Here is a 7,799-nt window from a genome sequence, read left to right as displayed (position 1 = left end):
GGATAAGTTAAACGTGGCTTGACTTATGATGTAATGGGCATCCTAAATTAGAACTTAATCATCATACTAACCATGGTTAATCAAGAACTAACCCAAATGGATTATCCAATACGAGATTAACCCAAATGAATTCTTAATATATATTTATTTTTTTTCAAACTATTTAATATAAAGGGATCCCAAGTCTTTAAAATATTTTAAAAACTCATATCATTCAATTAAACTTATACGAAGCATGATAATAACTATTTTTACTTGCACAAATATTTTAGCTCATTAATATAATACAAGTATCAAAACACATTCTCAAGGGCCCAAAATGTCTTTCTATCCAACACAAAACCCCTAGTACAAGTGGATCAAGAATATATTATACTAATTGACAATATCATAAACTAAATACACATATCAACATAAAAGGAGAGAGACCTACAGAAGTGATTATTATCACTTGGCCTAATGCTCCTTTCCTCTATTCTTCTCAGATAAGCTAGCTCCTGTAATATGTTAAAAGAGAGGGGTGACTACAACCACTCAGTAATCAAGGTATATCTAAGTTATACAAATGCATTATAATTAATCATGAATGCAAGTGGCCAATAAATTTATCAAGGTAACCATTCAAACAATCACATTAATAACATGTTAATCACATTAACATTTAATTCATGTGAATAATTTCAAGAATAAAGTCAAGTATAAAATTTACACAAATAGCCACATATACATTATTCGCATAATTACTACATGTTCTTATTTCTACAATTATAATCATATTCTCAACATAGCCATCAATTACTCAAATGGCATGATAATAATAATATACATGATCGATCTTTTCCTTATATCCCCCCTTATTTCCTCTGACATGAAATCCGTGGGCCAACAATTGAAAGGGATCATCCATGTGGTGAGACTACCCAAGGCCTTAATCATATCATGAGGGGCTACCGAGTCAGGGTTACCTTACTCACTTATGAACACGATTTCCCCCAAATCACACATTATGGGGTGTCATACCCAAACTAGCTCCACCCAAAACTCCAGGTAGGCCAGTAGGGTCAAGTCCCTTAATAGGAGCAATGCTACAGTACCTTACAAGGTAAGTAGCAGCAATAACCCCTAGGATTATTGGTTAATAGCCAAGTACCATATGGATTTTGCATAACCGCTAACTCCTTCACTAAGGCGAACTCCCGCCATATGATCATGCTCATGAGAAAATGCATTTCAAAAACTCATATATATATATATATATATATTTTAAAATTATCCTACATGCTCATCAACTTTCTTACTCAATAAACATCAAGAATCATCATATTTCAATCATGCCTCTTGCATCAATTTTTAAATTATCATACAAAAACACATTAGCATTATATAAAACTCAACATGCTCATACAATTCATCACTGTGCATAATCCACAACTTATAACCAAGAGTGTACACATAATCATCAACCATCAATCTCATTACTCATACCAAGTCATAATTAACTTGGTCACAAATCATAGAGTCTCAACAAAGTCACATGCATTAAAAACAACTATTTCAAATTTAGATATATATATATATATATATTCTTTTATTTCACTAACATAATTAATTAATTAACATACAAATGCATAAAATAGATTTCCCTGATTACCTCAACCTTTGAGAGGTCAAAGGTTATCCCTCAAGTTACAACACTTCCAAAGCTTTCCAAAGCTTGAATAGTATTAAAAAAAAATTAATCTACAATTGATCATATCCCAATGTGTCAATAATATTATTAACACAATTTTCACTCATACTCTAACACCTAAGTATTTATTTTATTTTATTTTATATTTATTTTATTTTTATATATATTTTTTAAGAATTTAGTCTTAGTCTCTTGAATTCTAAAATTTAATTTCATGTATTTGAACCTATCTACGTGATTCAATAGTCTCCTTCACAATAATTTCATTTAAATAATTTTTTAATATCAAAATTTCTCTTTTTATTTCAAAAATTTGCACATAAAAATACCCAAAAATTAAAAACTTAATTTCAAGCCTAGAATCATTATTCCATAGCCATAATAATTTATTTCTCATCTCAAATAATCATCTAAATATCAACAAATCAATTTATATTTTCAATTTAATCAAAAATCTACCCATAAGGATCTAGGGATAAACTCAAATACCTCAAATTCTAATTCTGTCAACAAAATAATACTCTAGAATATTTATTACACTACCAACAACCTCAACAACCAGATTTTCTCACCAAAAATTTATTCCTCTTTCAAACCCTAAATTTTCTAAAATCTTAAAATTTGCAGCTCAAAGGGAAAAACGACTAAGAAAATATTTAGAACACTTACCTAGTCATAGAATACTTAAAATCTCATCTGAAGTATCCTATTATGGAGCTTCACCTTCTATTCTAGCTGCAGCATCGCTCGCTCGCTCTCTGATTTCGCTCTCTCTGTTGCGCGAGAAGGAATGAAGAAAGAATGAAGGAAATGAAGAAAAGAATCAGATGTGTTGCTTTTCAAAAGAAAACTGTGGGACCCACACGTCTTTACTCCTCACCTTTCTTTTGTCTTTTATTAATCCATCATGCACGCCGAATTGTCTGCCACATCCCTTCATTTCATGTTTTTTTTTTGCATTATTTACACCTCAACACCCAAAGCAAAAATTACTTCTCTTCCCCCTCTTCAATTTTCAATTTATTTTATGTTCCTTTTCCTTCTTCTTTCTTTCTTTTTTTTATAATATTATCATTACTATTTCTTTTTTCTTAAAAATCATAATTTAGAATTTGGATTTATGCTAAATTAAATTCAATAATAATCTCCTTACTAAAATTATTTATCTCTAAATATTTCTCAAAATTTTTATTAATCCAAATTAACTATTAAAATTTAAATTGAGATGTTACATATGAAATCAAAGGGAAAGAGAAGGAAGAACACATGAGAGAGGGAGAAGAGGTTTAGCTCTACTAAGGCATGAATTATTGAGGTGTTAGACTTAGTTTCGACGAGTGACTTGCTGGGTAAGTTTTGTACCCCCTTAAGCTCCCATTTTACCTTAATTTCTCATATTTTTAAATATAAAGAAATTGAATCAGGAAGTTTTAAAGGATTATTTTTTCACCTTTTAGTATTGAAAAGAGCCTTGGGTGTAAAATTAAGATTTTGTGGTTGGTTGAGCCCTGGAGCTATTAGCTCCACTTAACCTCAATTGTGAATTTGGGAGGGGTAAAGATGCTTGCTTAGTGTGTGAGAAGGGTTATTTGGTCATTTTGATGGCCCAAGTGTGAGTGATTGTGGTAAATGGATTAAGTAAACCTAAAAAATGTGTGTGGAGTGGGTGTGAGTGCTAAGTGATATGTTTTAGTGGAATTAAGTGTTCTGCTTTGAGTGTAGAAGTTAACTAGAGTCGGAAAAACGGGCTGAGCCCGTCGGGCTAGCCCGTTTAAGCCCGTATAACAGTAAGGCCAGGCTTGTAAACATGACTGCAAAATTATAAATCGGGTACATTTTTTTTTAATTAATTTTCATAATTTTCACTCTTTTTAGATTTGAAAAAAAATAAACTAAATCTTACTCCACATCACATATTAGCCCATATTTATTGAGGATGGAAGGCAAAAAAAAAGAAAAAATGACAATGAAGAATCACTGATCAAAAATTATATCAATCAATGATCACTTATTGTCAAAATTTGAGTGGATACTTGTGAATTCGGGTAGCCTTTATCAATAAGTATTCATTTAAGTTTTAATAACAACTCATTTTAAATTAACAATAGTTTATTGTAGCTTATTTTTCATTCAGGTTTTGACAACAATTAATTCTTAATTGATATAAATTTCATATATAAATCTTTGGCTACTATTTTTTTAAAAAAATACAACCTTAAATTCCCTAATTCATCTAGATCCATGATAATAATTCATTCAGTTCAACATTTACTCTTTTAATTTCGATTGGGTGTTTGTCGGCTTAGCCGATCCATTGTTTATTGCATTGTTATTATTTTATTTATATTTTTAGTTCATTTAGGTGTTATTTAGTTAGTTTTTTTGTACCTTTCTTGATTGAGTATTATATTAGAATGAAGTAATTTTTTGTTTGATTAAAAAATTTAAAAAAATAGTTAAAAGGGCCTAAAGCTCGCAGGGCCGACCTTGAGCCTACTATGTCAAGGGCCGGGCTTCAAATATCAGGGTCTTAAAGGGAACTTGAGTGTAAAAAGGCTGGCCCTTTTAGGCTCGAGCCCTTCAAGGGCCGGCCCTACAGGGCCGGGCTGGCCCTTTTTGCCAGCTCTAACATTAACTAAGGACACTTGTTTATGTAGATTGAGTATCTAGGATATTACTTATAGAAGTCTACAGATTTTAAGTGATTTAGTTCAAACAGTTGCTCTTGGTAAAAAGAGTGTAAGGTAATTGGATAAATCTTTCCATCAATTAGCTTGTAAAATTAGTTACAATTTATTTATGTTAATGATTTATATTACGATTTCTAAATGAATAGAATATTCTTGTGGTGAAAAGTTATACATGTAATACATGTGATAGATAGTCCATATGAGAAATGTGTGTTAGTGATGCCTGTGTGCATGTGTCATGTTGCATATGTGTATGCATGAGTAAGCGTTACCTTAGTATAAAATAGGGGTCGGTGGCCTTGCTTTGTGTAAATTTAGGAAGTCTTGGTCTAGAGTGTTAATTATGATCTATTAATGGGACTCAGAAATGCATAAGCATTCATATGTGTTAGAGGTGGTAGTTCACCTTGTGGAGTTGTGCTAACTATGATCTTAGTGTATGTGATGCCTATGCCACGTGGACTATAGCTTACGAATATGGCTGGGTGTCTACTCCCTGTCATTTTGTGGGTGATTAGTAAGGGGAGTATTTGACGCCCTGCCGATTGGTTAGGGAAAATCTATAGTCTAGAGGTGATTGAGAGATATTGGCCTTACTTCTTCCACTAATGGTGAGCTTAAATCAACTAAAGAATTCTGTACATAGCACATGGATTTGGTTGGACGTATGAAGGTTTGGGGGATATTAGTGACATATGCTCATATATAATTATATGTGCATTGCATAACATTGCTACTTATATTCATTGTGAAAATATTGTTACGCTATTTCTTGTGTATAATTTTATTTATTTGGTGTTTGGGTTTATTTAAATTACTGAGACGTATGTCTCACCTCCTTACTTCATGTTTATAGGTGTAGAGAGCTCCACAAGGCTGGGAAAAGAAAATGCGAAAAGAGTAATCGAGCTTATAAGAAAGCATAATGCTACTCTAAATGTAACATCCTGATTTAAAAAAATGATAATAATATGAATTTATATTATTTGAGATTATTCAGAAATAATATGGTTAGAAATTTAATTATGAATTAAAAACTTAGGTTTAAAATTATATAAGAAATATTTTGTTAAGATATAATTTTAAGATTTAAAATAAAAAAATTTATGTGTATGTGTGAGTTTAAAAAAAAAGTAAAAAAAATGATTGAAGTAAAAAAAAAAAGAGAGAGGCACTGTTGAAGTTCCACATCGATTAGATGTGGGAAGGTGAGGTGCCTCCTCATATATAAAAGGAGGAGGCATACGCGAGAGGAGCAGAAGGAAGAAAAAGAAAAGTTTATACAATTTGTGAAAATTGCAATTAAGGGCCCAAGATGCAATTTGTGAAAATTGTAAGTAATGGCTCAAAGGTTTGAATAATTAAATTCAAACCTATATTTTTTTAATATAATTTTGAGACCCACAATCCCATTTTTATATTATTTTTCTCTCTTCCTCTCACACTGCTCGGAGTTTTCTTGCAAGGGGGGATTATTTTCTTTTTCTTCAGGTATGTTCTAACTTTCTTGTTTAGATTAGCATTTAAAAATTTATTTAATTACAAAATTAATTTTATAGTTATTTTCTAAATAATATAAGTTTTCTAGTGATATGATTATTTTATAGGATAGAATAAATATTCTGATTAGGATTTTTCTATAGGATAGTTAATCTGATGATATGATGGATTAAAAATATAGGTTCAAACTCTTAGGGATATGATAAATATTATAGAATATTTTCTTGAAGTTAAAACTCATGTTTAAGAATTTTTGAGTTAAAATCTAGATCTATATGGTTGAATTTATGTGGAATCTGAGATGTAGGGATGAACTTCTGATTATTAAATATTTATTTAAGTATGAATAGGTATTATTGAGGTTATAGAAAGGTGATTTGAGGCTTAAATATGATTTATTAAGGTATGAAAATTTTAGAAAAGAATTTGGAAAGTTAAATGAGGCATAAATCTTAAATTAGTGTCAATATGGATTTTAAATCTAAGACTTTTTAACTCTTTAATTTAGAGTTATTTATTAATTTTCAATGTAAAATTAATATATAGTATTGTGAAATAATTATGTAGATTATATTGACAAAGATAGTGGTGAAAAAGGAGTTGTGAAGGGAACTTGTTATTCAAGACACAAGGTAACCATTATTAATGTGTTGTGATGGGTGTGTTTGTGAATGGTTATGTGTTGTTTTATTGTTTGGAAAAATTATGAATTTTTGAAAATAAATACTGTATATACTTGTTTGAAATTATTGTCAAGTGGGTTAAAAAAATTTATTTTTGTTTATCATGATGAGATATTATTGTTCGGATATATTTTTGTTTGGATATTTGAATGATGCATAACTTGTCAGGGGCATTTTAATGTATGGTGTTAATGGAAATTTCTGTTCGGTTAATTATCACCACGTGGTAAGCCCTCATTGAACCCAATGAGTGGCGTGTCGCTTGGTCCAACTCATCTTTGGCCGAGTGATTTGGTGTCCGAGCATGGCGAAAGGAGGATATAAGGTGTAGTCATGCAAATTAAATACTTGTTCGGTTTGTTTGAAAATATTGTTCGGTTAAATGTTTTATATACCCACTTCGCAATCACATGATTAATTACAACCGCATGCATCATTACATATTAGTTTTTGGTTATTGGGACTTTTAAGTCTCATTCCCCGTGGTTAATATTTTTACAGGAGCAAGTCCGGCCGAGAAAACACCAGAGGTGTAACTATGGTGTATGAGACACCATCTTTTACATTGCCTCTTATTTTGGATTATACAATGTATCTTGTGCCAACTTAGGACATATCTTTTTTGTGAAGCATGTAAATTCTAATCCTTTTTATTAAAAGTGTTTATATGACTAAGAGGATTATGTCTGTCCCTCTTGATGTATGATCTGATTTGAATATCATGCCATGAAGATTATGTCTGTCCCTCATGATTTTAATTACCTTTTTGGATATTTTAAGACTTGTGTTATGTCTTGAATGTATCATGGTAAGAAAATTTTCTACCACGATAATGATTTTAATAATTTGTGAAAAATAAGTTTGTATTTTTTAGGGTGTTACACTAAAGTATATGAATGTATATTTGTATATAGCATTTCAGTTGCCAACTATGATACATATATGTGTATATAGCATTTTGGGTGACTTACTTGTATTATTTTGATACATCTTCATCAATTTTGTAATTATGAGTTAATGTGGTGAATAGGCCTAGATACTAATACAAGCAATTGTGTATGTGTGTGTGTGATTTTGTGAAATCTTGCTCTATCATATGTGAATCGAGTGGTTATTGTGAATCTTGACTACATGGTGAGACTTGACCCCATTTTTGCTTGTGAAGTATATGTATGAACCCTGACAATGTGGTAAGACTTAGCCCTATATGTATAAGTCAGATATATGTAAGTGGAA

The sequence above is a fragment of the Prosopis cineraria genome, unplaced genomic scaffold (assembly GCF_029017545.1).
Source record: "Prosopis cineraria cultivar Desert tree isolate PC_DT_omini unplaced genomic scaffold, ASM2901754v1 PC3, whole genome shotgun sequence".
NCBI classification, from domain to species: domain Eukaryota; kingdom Viridiplantae; phylum Streptophyta; class Magnoliopsida; order Fabales; family Fabaceae; genus Prosopis; species Prosopis cineraria.
Note: the sequence above shows the minus strand (reverse complement) of the source record.